We start from the raw sequence: 12,792 nt of genomic DNA, 5'->3' as shown, positions 1-12,792 counted from the left end.
AAGAGCCTGCTGCACTGACGGAGGGGCAGAGGAGAGAGTTTCCAATCTCCATGAAGTACATAGCCTACAGAAGAGGCCACGGAAAGCAAGATTCTAAATTAAGATGGCAGGAAACCCACCCTTTCTAGAAAGATAGACATCAATGGGCACTGACGCCAGGGCCCCATTCCCTTTAATTACTTTAATTTGAAGTGGGCTGTTATCACCGCTACCAGGGGCTGGTTTTTTTTTTTTTTTTTTTTTTTTTTTTGGAGTCTTTAGGATGAGGCAAAAGTTGAGGAAAGAAAACATGTTTTCTGCATTTATTTCTGAAAAAGAAAAACCTGAAAACGCAACCTAAGTTTGTGACTGGTACTTGGCAAAGAAAGCAGGCTGATGCTTGTTTTAATAGGGGGAAAGTGGCGGCCAGGCCGCCTGACCATCGCCTTTGCTTTGTAAATCTGGTTTTCATATTCTCGCTCAGTAATCACCACCCAAAGTCATAACTGTCTCTGAAATTATTCATTAAAGTCATTTTCAGGGATTCTCACAGGATGACTCTTTTACGTTTATGATCTTCTGAGAGCAATGACATCAGCCTGTGTCTTTTCCGCTTTTAATTGATGTGCTGGGGAGAGGAGAGAGGGGCCGCGGCCTGTGTGCGTGGGGAGGGGGCGGGCCGAGGGTGGAATCCACCGGCCGCTCTGCTCCCGGCGCGGTCAGCTGAGCTCCGGCGCGCAGACATCCTTTGATTAAGGAGGGTATTTCGGGGAGTGCAGCCTGCGCAGAAGATCACGGCTGTGCCCTGTGGTGCTGTCAGCAGTGACACATCCCAGATGGGGCCGCTACTGTATGGCAGATTGAGTTTCTCAGCAGAAAACTCACCCTTCCTCCTAAACGTCTTCAAAAACCTTCTCCAGATACCGCAGGTCTCTTCGTGTGAAACTGAAAAAGTCCAACCCCAAAGTCGGTTTCGAGTGCGTGTGTGTATGTTAGCATTTTTTTTTCCCCTTCCTCTTCTTTTTTCTCTGCACTTCCTCCTCCGCTGAGCATCTCCGACCCGCAGGGCTACGTAGCTGCTAGTAGAGTCCATGTGGCGGGCCTGGGGGCTCTTGGGGGCCCGGCTCACAGCGCCACGCCGACGACACAGCCCCGAAGGCAATCCGGTGGGTAGGGGCGCGGCGTCCGGGACGCGGGGGCATCCGTGGAGCGCCGCGGGAGGCCGGGGTGGACAGCGTGGCCAGACGCCCGCTCGGGTGCGGAGACCGGGAGGCGGTGGCGGGGGTGGGGCGCGAAGGCAGCCGCACTGGCAACCCGTCCGGCTCGCGCTCTCCGCCGAGCGCGAGTTCAGGAAGACGGGCCGGGAGGAGGGGTGGCTGCCAACCGTGGGACTCGGCAACCCAGGAGAGGGTGGGTCCCAGGAGTCCCCAGGGACCCAGTAGGGTCCTAGGTCGGGAGATGCAAGGCTGCGGAAGTCTGCGGCCCAAGCCCAGAGGCTGAACCACGTCCTCTCCCAGGGGAGACCCACATTTCCACATTATAAATATTCGGCCACTTGCGGATTTCGCGTTCCTTGACACGCTTTGGGTTAGAAACGGTTAGAGCAACATTTGTCTTTATTTTAAACAAAACGCGCCGCACCCGGATTCAGAGGATTTCTAGGCCCCACCCATCTCTGCCCCCGGGGTTCTCCTCACTGTGAATCCCAGTGTGATCCCTTGGGCGAAAAAACAAGGGACCACAGGGGGACGAACTTAGAAGGTGCGAATTTTACATTTTTGTCTTCAAAATACCTCCCGCACCCCGCTCCGGGAGAGGGCAGCCTGGAGAAACCCTCTCCGGTGTTTGCCTCTGGGGAACTGAGAGGAGCTAAAAACACTGCAGACCCGAGTCCAAGGTCGAAGAGGATGCACTGTCTTCTCCCGCCCCGGGGCCGGGTCACCACTTTGCGCCCTGGGCCCGAGCCTTGTCTCGCCTGGGGACCCACAATTGCAGACACCCGGCCAATTTTTGCTTTCCCACTGCTCCCTGACCTGGGTGTTTTTGTGGCCATGCCAGTTTCTCTTAGAGAAGAGCTCTGTTCCAATTTCTGATAAAACTGGATGCTTCCGTCTTGACGCCTTCCAATAGGACCCCCTCGAAGGCCCCTTTTTGGAAAAAAAAAAATAGAATCACCAGACCTTATTTTGTGTCATCAACAACACAACGTTTGTGTGATGGACTGGGTGGGTGTGCATAGCTGATTGCAGTTCTGGAACACAATCTGAAGGGGGGTGGGGCTGTGAACAATTTATTATCCCCCCATCAGTTATTTACCTCACAATTCCTCCCTGGGTTATCAGCTAAAACCGCAAAAACTATACAAAAGCAACACACACACTGGATTTCAAAACTCCCGCTCGCCCTCTCTAGAAAGCAGCTTTTATTTGCGCTGCCCGTGCTGGATGAAAGTGTTTTATTTTGATTTTTTTTTTCTTGCACCCACATGCCTTGTAAAAGGTTCCTGTGCACGGGCCCGGCCCCCCTCTGATGACCGCAGGGCCTCGCTTCCAGACTGCAGTCCCCGCCACTCGGTTTTAAGTCCTCGCCTGGAGCCGAGGTGTAATTGTGACCCCGCCCGAGCCGCGAGCCTCCCGCGGGGACGGCTGGCCAGGCCGGCGTGGGGGCCGGGACCTCCCAAGTGGCGGCCGAGGCGCCGGGAGCCGCGTGGTCTTCGGCTTCCCTGCCTCCTCCCTCTCCCTCCCCTGCGGACTTTGCTCGTTTTCTCCCTGGATCCGTAGCCTGCCCGCGCTCCGGCGCCCAGCCTTTCTCTTGGCCTCCACTTCTCAGTTTTTTCCTCTGGATTTTTACCTCTCCAGCATCTTACTACGGGTCTCTGCGCTGCCTTCAGGTTGAAATCCCAGGTCCAAGATCAGCCAAGTGGGGCTTTGTCGGAATCTAGGGAGCAGCACGGCGAGCCTCGGGCCCCTCGGCGCCGCTGCCGAGTCGGAACCCGGCGAGCTCCTGCGTAGCGTCAGCGCGCGGGGTAATTTACCTTCCCTACCCGTCTGTCAATATGACTGATTTCCACCGGGGTCAAAAAGCCTTTCTCTGGCAGTCCATCTTGGAGCGCTCTCTTACGCGGTGGACTGGGGCGGTTGTTTTGTTTCCAGCCCTAGAAATAAATACTCTTGGGGCGTCCCTGCCAGGGCAGCTTGTGAGGAGCAGAGGAATATACACAGTGTCAATTAAAGGCAGTTTTCCTTGAACTACGAACTGTGATTGGGCTTAAACGACAGCGACCTGCCTGCCTTTTAATATACATTACCTAACTCGTCCTTGATACCAAGGCTTTCTTTAGAAACAGAAACTCAGACAAGAAGGAAATAATTACTGCTCCGGTTCTTCTCCGTCGCGTGCTGATCCCTACGGAAACATTTTCTCTGCGTTTCAGGGTGCGATTTAAAACTAGCGTATGCGCGTGCGTCTCGCTAATCTGGCCTAGACAGACTGTATATCATCCAGGTGGTGCTTTACAATAATTTTAAATCTGCTACCAACTTCGAAGTGTGAATCAATGCCCTGGAGTTAGACATTCTCTGGGACTCGACAAAGGCGGCTAAACTAGCGCTGCTTGCATTACCCGGACTCTTTAAGGAATGAGCTGAAAGAAACCAACGTGGCTGGCGGAGACGGAGCGATTCTGGTCCGCTACGTCCTCTCCTGTCTGAAACCCGCGTGGGGAGAGGATGAGCGTTCACCTCTGAGGGCACCCAGCTGGGATCCTTGGGTTGTTGGAGCTGGTTAACCTCTCCAACCGACCTGGGAATCGGGGTCCACTGAAGTGAAAGTCCCGAATAATGCATTTCCCTCCCAACCAAGCTCCGGCACTGAGGCGCCAACTAATGAACTTCCCTGAGTTAAATTCTGAACAAACTCTCTTGGAAAAAAAAAAAAAAAGCCTCCACTCCTCCCCCTTCTCGTGTCCTTTGGACAAGTGAATTCTTGGGCTTGGGGCAGTTAGGAACTGCGGTGGAACCCACGGGAAACCTACAACTAAGAAAGCGAAGCCGCAGCGCAGGGAAATTTCCCCGAGGGCGGCCTCCAGTCGCTTTCCTTAGGCTGTACCCGCGGGGGTGGGTAGCACACCACTCTCCACATAGCCCAACCTGCATGCTTGTGCCACGGTCCCAGCGCGCGCGCGCGCGCACACACACACACACACACACTCGCGCGAGCACACACACACTTCTCTTCCTCTCTCATCTGTTGGTGCATTTATGACCTCATGAAAGTATATCCTTCAGGGAAAAAACTGTCTATAAAATGTGAAATATGAAGAACCTGCTTGGATATTCCCATTCCAGGCCAGGCCTGATCTTCAAGGTTTTCTTTCCTTCCTTCCTTTCTTTTCTTCTTCTTTTTTTTTTTTTCTTCCACTAACACTTTGGCCCCTTCTGTTGCTTCCATAATCATCTAGTTATTCTTTCTAAACGATGGGAATTGGTTCTACATGATCTCTGTTTGGTCCCTGTGGAAAGAAAAAAGTCTCCAGTCTTAAGAAGTATCTTTGCTTAAGGGAAGGCATGGGCATGATAATTTTACTTTCTATCCCTTGTCATCTTTGAAAAACCCTGGCACCATATGTTCTAACTACTACAAACAGCTGGTGAAACCAGGGGCTGTTTCAACTCCCTTTCGTTTCCTTCCTGCCCTCCAGTTTCCCCCAGTGCCACAGTTCTGTGTCTCACAATCATCAGCCCTTCTTTCTTGTGGTCACTCTCTAAAATATCTCCTATAACTGAGCACCCCTTAGAAATCAAAGAGTTAGTCACCTGTTTTTGTAGGAAAAGGGGATCTTACTTTGTTTGGGGGAAGATCTTTTTACTAATAAAAATGGATAGAGCAAAGATTATTCTCCGTTCAGTTTTCTGTGTGCCATACTTTTAAATAAAAGTTTTTTAAAAGTCCCTTTCATTTTGCAACTTGACCTTCGCCATGAGAGTGGTTTAAGCTGTTTACTAGCAAGGAACTATGCAACAGGAAAAGCTGCAGGAGACATAAACATCAGTAACAGCCCAAGAGCTGTGTCCTTTTGTGGAGGCGGATCTGTTTATTTGCAGATTTCTTGAAGAGCACATCAGTTCTAACTTTAAAACCTTTTTGCCATCCAAGGACCATGTAATTACCTGGGGGTAGATTGTTCAACTCCTTGCTTAGCTTTGCTGATCACTTTTCTTTGAGTTTATTTCACTGAGAGAGTTAATGCTCCTCCTTCTCTTCTTCCTTCTCCTTCTTTCTCCTTTTTTCCTCCTCCTTCTTCTTGTTTCTCCTCCTCCTCTTCTCCTCCTCCTCTTCCTCTTGTTCTTGTTTCTTGTTTCTTCTTCTTTTTAAATGGGTTTAAAACATTGTCTTATGAGTTTGCCTAACAAGACTTTTTTACCTTGTGAATGCATTGGAGAATGAGCAAGGTGTTTAGCCCACACTGAGTGGTGAAAGAGGATGTGGTAGGGGAGTTTTCTGAGAGAGAAAGAGAGAGAGACAGACAGACAGACATTGGTTGATTCCAGGGATGAGTTTTGTCCTCCTCATAAAAGAAGCTATACATTTTCAAACATCTATTAGAAAATCCAATCCTTTTAATTATGTTCTGTTAAGGGTTCCACATGGGACTGAAGGCTCAGTGCATCCTGCCTGCCTGTGTTCCTAGTGATTCAACTAAAGAAATAAAGGGTTTCAATCCCTCAAGTCTCCCAATGAGAGACTTCGTACTCTGCCTCACCTGAAGTCTTAAACTTCTACGTAAAAATATTGTTTTCTAGTCAGATTTTCAGTTTAGAATCCACTGAGTGAAACAAAAAGTTTATTACATCTATCAGTCCCATATTTTCAGTAAACAACATCTGGATAATTCCTCCTCAAAATGTGATAGAATGTGTAAATATATTTAGTATCTGTTGTCTCTCATTATCTTCTGATCAGATTAATTTCTAATGAGCAGGCAGTACATTCTCATGGTTCAAAATTATGCAAAATGTACATGTGAAAAATCTCTCTAGTTGCTCCCCCCACTATTATTCATTTTTGTGCATCTTCTCTGAGCTACCTAACACTGGGAAAAACAAGTAGAAATATAATCTGTGTAGTTCTAGCAGGGTGCAGGCACTGCAGTGTTATCTGTTCTGCTGGGTGGCTTGATGAGCTCCTGGGAAGCTTTGAAGGGGTTCACACCAAATACAATCTGGTCGGGGTGTGAGGAGGCTCCTGAATGTAATTTAAAATACATGGGAAAGAGAAGACAGGGGCACATGCAGAACAAATGATCCCTAAGGGCTCCACATTGGACTGTCTGAAGTCAAAGAATAAGGAAAGGGGGTGGGGAGGGGAGAAAGAGAAGCCAGGAGAAACATTGGGGTCATCTAGAAATGTAGGATGTGGCTTCTCATTCTTTGATGTGTTCCTTCCTCTAACAAATGAAAAAGGATTAAATTTTTATACATCAAATAAATAATGAATAAGTTTTCTCCTACTATCACAAAGATTTTGCCATTCCGGTTTGTGCATAATTTCTGTGGGTTGTTAGTGAATGAGCAGGCATAGAGAAATACACATTTATAATAAAATAACAAATATGAATGCTGCAGTCTAATTAAGTAATATGTACACTTGATATCCTCTAGCATTTCAGCCTTTACAATTCAACAAGAGGTGAAGATAGAGCCAGAGGTGATTGCTCCCCTTGGTGTGGTCCTTTGGGGTCTTGCTCCGCAGTGTAACCTATTGAGTGACTGACGCTGAAGATATGGATGGAGGAGAGAACACACTTTGTAGGAAAAGTGCCATGCCCAGGGCTGCTTGCCAGTGCTAGGGCAGTTCTACTGCCTGGGATGGGATGTTCTGTATTTCTTATACCTGACCAGAGTTTCTGTTATATTGACTCAAGTCTACACTCCTCCTCATCACACTTTTCTTTATCCTTGCAAATGGTGTCAGAAACATTTATAGTTTCTGTGTGGACTACAGCCAGGATTGTATGTGTGTGTATCTCTGTGTGCATGTGTGTTCTTGTGCACGTGTGTGTGTTGGGGGCGGGGAGGAGTATGTTGCTAAGTATCCATGTTTCTATTAATACCAAAACTTTTTCTTCTTCCACCTTGGGCTCCTTGTCACTGCTGTCTCATAATACTAGCTGCAGTAATAAAAACAAAAGCTCACTGCTGATTCTCGTTTCCTCCCCTGAACAGATTTTTGCCAGTCCCTCTTAGGGACAGCTAGGTTTTAGCCTTAGTTACTGAGGTTAAGCCACCTTCCTAAGGGGGCTGACTTTCAGATCACCCACTGTGTTCGATTGATGCTTGGTAGGACCAAAGGGCATTTTGTGGGTGAAAAGGACCCCCAAAGCCTCTGCCCCCTGCAGCCCTGGAGCTGTTCATCAGTTTGGAAGCCAACGGCCCACATAATTCTAATTAATGTGTGCACATGTTGGCCAGCCTCCTGGCCAGTTTTATGGGTTTCACTAGCAGTGTTTGAATTGGCAGGGTCAGTGAGTCTGAGGCTGGTGCTGTGATTGGGATTAAGGGTGCTAATGAATATGTGACCATGAGTGGACTTGTCCCCAGTACTGACTACCCTGAGGGTCTCTACATTTCCAAAAGAGAATGATGGTCTGGGAGGAACCAAAGAGGTCACACTCAGAAGTTTAAAATCTTCTGTTCTGCATGTTGGCACAGAATATAAAAGGAATATTACAGGAAGGAATTCTTTGTAAAATTTTAGAGGTGATGGGGGGAGAAAGAGGGAGGGAGAGAAAGAGAGGCTTCATCCACTAGTTCATTCTCCAAATACCTGGAACAGCAGCCAGGGCTAGGCTAGTAGCCAGGAGCTGTGAACTCAATCCTGGTGTCTCGTGTAGATGACAGGGACCCAAGTACTTGGTACTTTCGTGCATTTAGCAGGAAGCTAGATCAAAAGTGGAGCTAGGACTCCAACCCAAGTACTCCAATGTGGGATGCAGGTGTCCCAAGCAGGGTCTTAACTGCAAGTACCACTGATTACTAAAACTAGGGGTGGCGGGTTCCTCTCCTCTCCTTCCGTAACTAGCTCTTGTTCAAGGAGGATAAAGACGGTAAACAAAGAGGAAGTTGCAACAGAAACCTCTACAAACGGTGTGGTGTAGAGGGACAGGCAGGAAAAGTAGAGAAAGGACAATCTGGGGTCGGTTAACTCAGCAGGCCCATCTCCAGCGTTTCCTGACTGTCTCCACTCCAAAGCCCTTGTTAGGGGCCGTGCTCTCACAGCACAGATACTTTGTCTTGGTTATTATTTTTGAAGCCAGCGAGAGGGAGATTCTTCTTTCCACGGGGAGGCAGAACAGCGTTTCTGGAAAGAAAGCAGCTCCCACGAAAAGCGCTCATTGATCTGGTGACCAAAGGGGCTTGCGCTTCGAGCCTGGAGACTGCAGGGCAGCGGAAGCAGGATGGATGGGAAAGACAACAGTGCTGCGGGGTGCCAAGGTGAGCGCGCAGGTTACCCAGTGCCGGGCGGGCGGCGTACTTGACCGAGAAGAGATGGCAGCCCGGTGGGAAGACTCGTGTGGGTTTCCCGGAATCTCAGGGGAGGGAGGTTGCGAGGTCGTCGCTATGACCTCGGCAACAGGAAAACGCAGGACTGGAGAGACTATGAGCTACGAAACGGGTTTCCGGATGTCCAGGGCTGCCCGGATGTGCTTCTGAGTGTGGCCGTAGTAGCTCTGGATTTTGCCAGCATTTATGTTTTAAAAATTGGGGGCGGGAGAAAGGGCTGTGCTCGGTGAGGTCCAAGGTTGCAGGTGCTGTGGCCGCACCAGGTGACCTCGGAGCCACCAGCTGCCTTTCCTAGGCTTCAAAAGCAGGACAGAAATTCAAGTCTGTCCAAGGAAGCCGAACACCGGCTCTCACAAACATGCTCCCATTGCTGGCCAGCAGTGTTCTGGCCTCAGTGCTCACTCCGAATAAATGGAGCCAGATCCTGGATTACACCCCGGGGACACAGTTTTAATGTAAATGTAAAATATGCTTGTAATAATCACTTGTGGGCCCTGAAGCGCCCCTCGAATCTCTGTTTAATTATAGGGCAAGAGAGGAGCATTACCAGCTAATTAAATCCAATCCTATTTGTAACTCTCCCTCTACTGCTGCCGGCCTTAAAATTCGGAATTGCTTTTTAAATGCGGCCGCATATGAATTTTTAATACACGCGTGAACTACAGCGAGGAACAGGGCGGGAGAGAAAGAAGGAAGCAAGGAAAGGGACACAGGCGCTGGGCCGAGCCCAGGGCCCCTCTGGATGAAACGCTTAGGCCTGCGTGCTTCCAACCCGCGCTCGTTAGGAATCTGGCCGCGAACGAAGCCCTTTATCCTCCGAGCTGAGATTTCCATTTCCCCTGTCCCGCGGGCGGAACCTTGCGCAGCTCCCGGCGTCTCCCCAGGAAGCGCCCCGGGTAGGGGGCGGGGGCGGGGCGCGGAGGAAGCCCCGGGCCGGGAGTCCTCGCGCGCCCAGAAAGCCGCGGCTGGCCTGGAGGCTCTGACGGCCGACGGAAGGGAACGGCGTGGGGAGGAAGTGAGCTCACTGGGAAGGAAGGAAAGAAAGGAGGCAGGTCCCGGGCGCGGGGCCCAGAGGGGGCGCAGAGCCCGGGGGAGAGGCGGCGAGGTCAGCCCCTCCGAAGTCCGGCAGCCGCCGGCCCGGCTCCTTCGCGTGCATCCTTCGTGCCCTGCGCGACTGGGAGCGCCAGGCGCAGCCCGAGAGATTGCGGCCCCGGCGCAGAAGCCGGAGCGAGTCTCAGGACCCGCGCGAGCCTTCTGGTGGTGGACGCGGCCTGCCAACTCCTGCGCTGCTTTCTCGTCCTCCGTCCTGTGCGTACGTGGACATACACACACACCCTTCTTTCTCCGGTGTCCCCCGCAAAAGCAGGTCCTGGAACTTTGAGGATGAGCACATTGGGTTATTTGCTTGAGAAAATCAGAGTGATCGCGGCCACCAATGTTCGAATCCTCCTTAGTACACAAGAAGTAGAAAGCTACGCTGTGAAGTCGGTTTTTCAAACCCGGGACCAGCAGTGCCCAGCTGCTCCCGAAGCGGTGAGGTTGAGGGTAGTGTTCTAATGAGAGAAACCGGCGTCGGGTTTCCTCAACGGGCCATGTAAGCAGAAAATGTGAGTGCGGGGACAAGCGTTTCCAAAGTGACAACATGCCAAAGGAATGCAGAGGCACCCGTCCTGAGAGCCAGCGTTCCAAGCTCTGCTCCCCGGGCCGCCAATGCCTTTCCCGTCGGCCCGGCCCAGCCAGGGTTCTGAGTGGTCACTCGGCGGCCGCAGGGTGCATCCACGTCGGGAAGGAGGTGGCAGCGCCGTCCAAAACCCAGCGGGGTAGGGAGCAGGCTGCAGGGCGCTGGGGGTAGCGTGGGGAGACCTAGCTCCATCCATCGCAGCTGGGGGAGATCTGGGCCCTGGGCTTTCTCCGCGGCCTTTCTGCGAAGCCCGGGCCTGAAGAGAAGTCTCTGGGACGCGAAGGGGGATGAGGGCGGCCAGTGGTCTGGCTCCCCCTATTGCCTGCGACAAGGGATTGCGGAGGCCCGGAAGGTGGAAAAGTCTGATCTTTTTGTGGGAGTTACAAGGGTAGGGCCAGACAGCGAGGAATACTTGTCTGCAGGGCACGGTGTGGGTATGTTTGACGTTTGTGCGCTGTAAATCTGGAGTTGATTGGGGAAATTTCCGTGCATCGAGGACGTTGGCACCCCACCCCCACCTCCTGCAGAAGCACCGACCTACCTCTTGTCATCTTTTCCTGAGCAGTTGATAGGTTACTTGATAAAATTAGTAAAGTGTTTTCAATCTTTGGACATAATCGCTATTTTACTTCACTTTAAATCTTGCTGTGTACTTTTAGACAAGATCGGGGTAGGTTGTAAGAAGGCATCTTGTGTCAACGTTGGCAGCTAGCAGGAGGGAGCCAGCAAAGCTGTGTTGAGGTTTGTCCCATGTGCTGCTGCTGGGGCCCCATCTCCTCTGACCTTCCTCTCTGTGGGTACCTGCACCTCCCCCATCTTCTCTCCCCTCTCCCCCACTTTCCCTCTGCATCCGTAGCTAGTAGCAGGGCCTCCTGCTACTAGTAGTAGCAGGAGGTAGTACCGGGCAGCAGGAATTCTAGAACTTCCAGGCTAGGCAGCCGGGAGACCTCAGTGCCTGCCTTGGAAACTCTCCATTTTCCCACAGTATTTTACATTCATATTACTTTTCACACCCTGTTAGGCAGTAATGGTATTGAACCTGCTAAATACTTCCATGCACCAAGCCAGCCCTCCCAGACCGCGCCACCTTGTCCTCTTTCTGGTGATGAGAAAGATTGCCCTCTCATAGTGAGGAGCTGTCAACTTTTTTCTTCCTCTTTTCTCCAGGGCCTGGTAAGGTATTGGTAGTGGCTGAGTGAGAACTCTCAGGTGGGGAGGAGATCTGAGAGCATTCTTTCAAGGGGATAGAATGGGAAGAAAGGACTTGGGGACAGATCTGGCCTTTGGTAATAGTGTGAAGTTAGACTGGTGATTTTTAAAAGAACAGAGCTATGTTTCTGATTTTCGTGCAAGAAATAGGGTTCTTAATTAGCACCACCTTGTGGCCTTCCCTTCATGGGCATCAGGCTTGGTGAGTAGCATTTGGGCACTGAAGCCTGAGGCTGCAGAACAAGATGCTCTCCTCTCCCCCTGCCCCCACTGCTGCCATGCAGCTTCTCAGAGTTACTAAGGCTACTTAGCAAACCTGGGGGAGTAACGCAGGAATGAGTTAGAGCTCAGTTACAGTGGATAGGGCCCTGGATGGCACACTAGGCACCTCTGACCTTGCCCTCACCTGGTGACTTGGGGCTTCGATCTGGGAATTCAAGGGCTGGTCCTCCACAACCTCTCAGTTCTCCCATCAAGAACAGTAATAAAATCTGCCACCTCCTACCTCCAGGACATGAGGGAAGAAACTAACTTTTAATTAGTGCCTTTTAAGTATCAAGCATTTTACTGGCTGCTTATTGTCTAATCTTTACAAACTATAGGGAGGGCATTTCTAACCCCTGTGTGCTTGCAAGGAAATTTAGGAGTAAAGAGCACAGCCCTGGCCAGAGCCATAGATCTCTGCATCTTACAGCCCAGGCCAGCTCCTCAGGTATCCTGGGAGAGACAAAGGAGAACTGCCTTCCAAAAAACTCGGACAAGCACTCCTAGAGGATGGCCAAGGTGATGGGAAATCCCATTCAAAGGGCTTGAAGATTTGGACATCATCTTAAGATGTAATGCCCACATACTTTTTCCTCCAGAACATCCAGGGAAAGTGAGTTACCAGGATTCAGCCAAAGGAGCCCAGCATCTACTAAACATATATGCCTCAAGTGTCACTTTTCAGTCCTCCCCACCCACTAGGGTTTAAGAATTTTCAAATTCAATCCCTGGACTTGAGTTTCTGCCAACACCATCTAAACTGAGCCCAAAGTTTCCCCTTCAGACTGGGGCAAGGACAACTCTCGGGCTTATTGGGGATTAACTTTTTTGTTAATTTCCAGGTGCCACCTCCACCATTTCTCCACTTGTCAGGGCCATGGAGTCTGTCCATGAGCAGAAGGGACCACCTACCTCTAAGCTGGGGGATGACTAAGTGGGAGGCTCCCCCAAAACCCTCTGTCAACCTCTGGAAGCAAAGCCCCAAGAGCTCCTGCTCCTAAACATTCTTATTTGTGCATCCACTTCCCAGCCCTTTGCCAGTAGTTGCTTCATGGTGTCAAGGACTTTCTTCTCATCTATAGAGAGGCTGTCCGGTGA

General features: G+C 50.7%; 1 long non-coding RNA gene across 4 annotated transcripts in view; it reads left to right on the top strand.

Annotated features, from left to right (window-relative positions):
• Positions 1-713: 713 nt before the first annotated feature.
• The window catches only part of LOC103345486 (uncharacterized), a 54,268-nt gene continuing 42,189 nt past the window's right edge, over positions 714-12,792 (top strand). For all 4 annotated transcript variants that reach the window (XR_011386280.1, XR_011386278.1, XR_011386279.1 and 1 more), the window contains exon 1: positions 714-1,145. This is a non-coding gene — a long non-coding RNA (uncharacterized lncRNA). The remainder of the gene's footprint in view (positions 1,146-12,792) is intronic.

The sequence above is a fragment of the Oryctolagus cuniculus genome, chromosome 2 (assembly GCF_964237555.1).
Source record: "Oryctolagus cuniculus chromosome 2, mOryCun1.1, whole genome shotgun sequence".
Classification (NCBI taxonomy): Eukaryota; Metazoa; Chordata; class Mammalia; order Lagomorpha; family Leporidae; genus Oryctolagus; species Oryctolagus cuniculus.
Note: the sequence above shows the minus strand (reverse complement) of the source record. Positions and strands in the feature narration are given on the sequence as shown.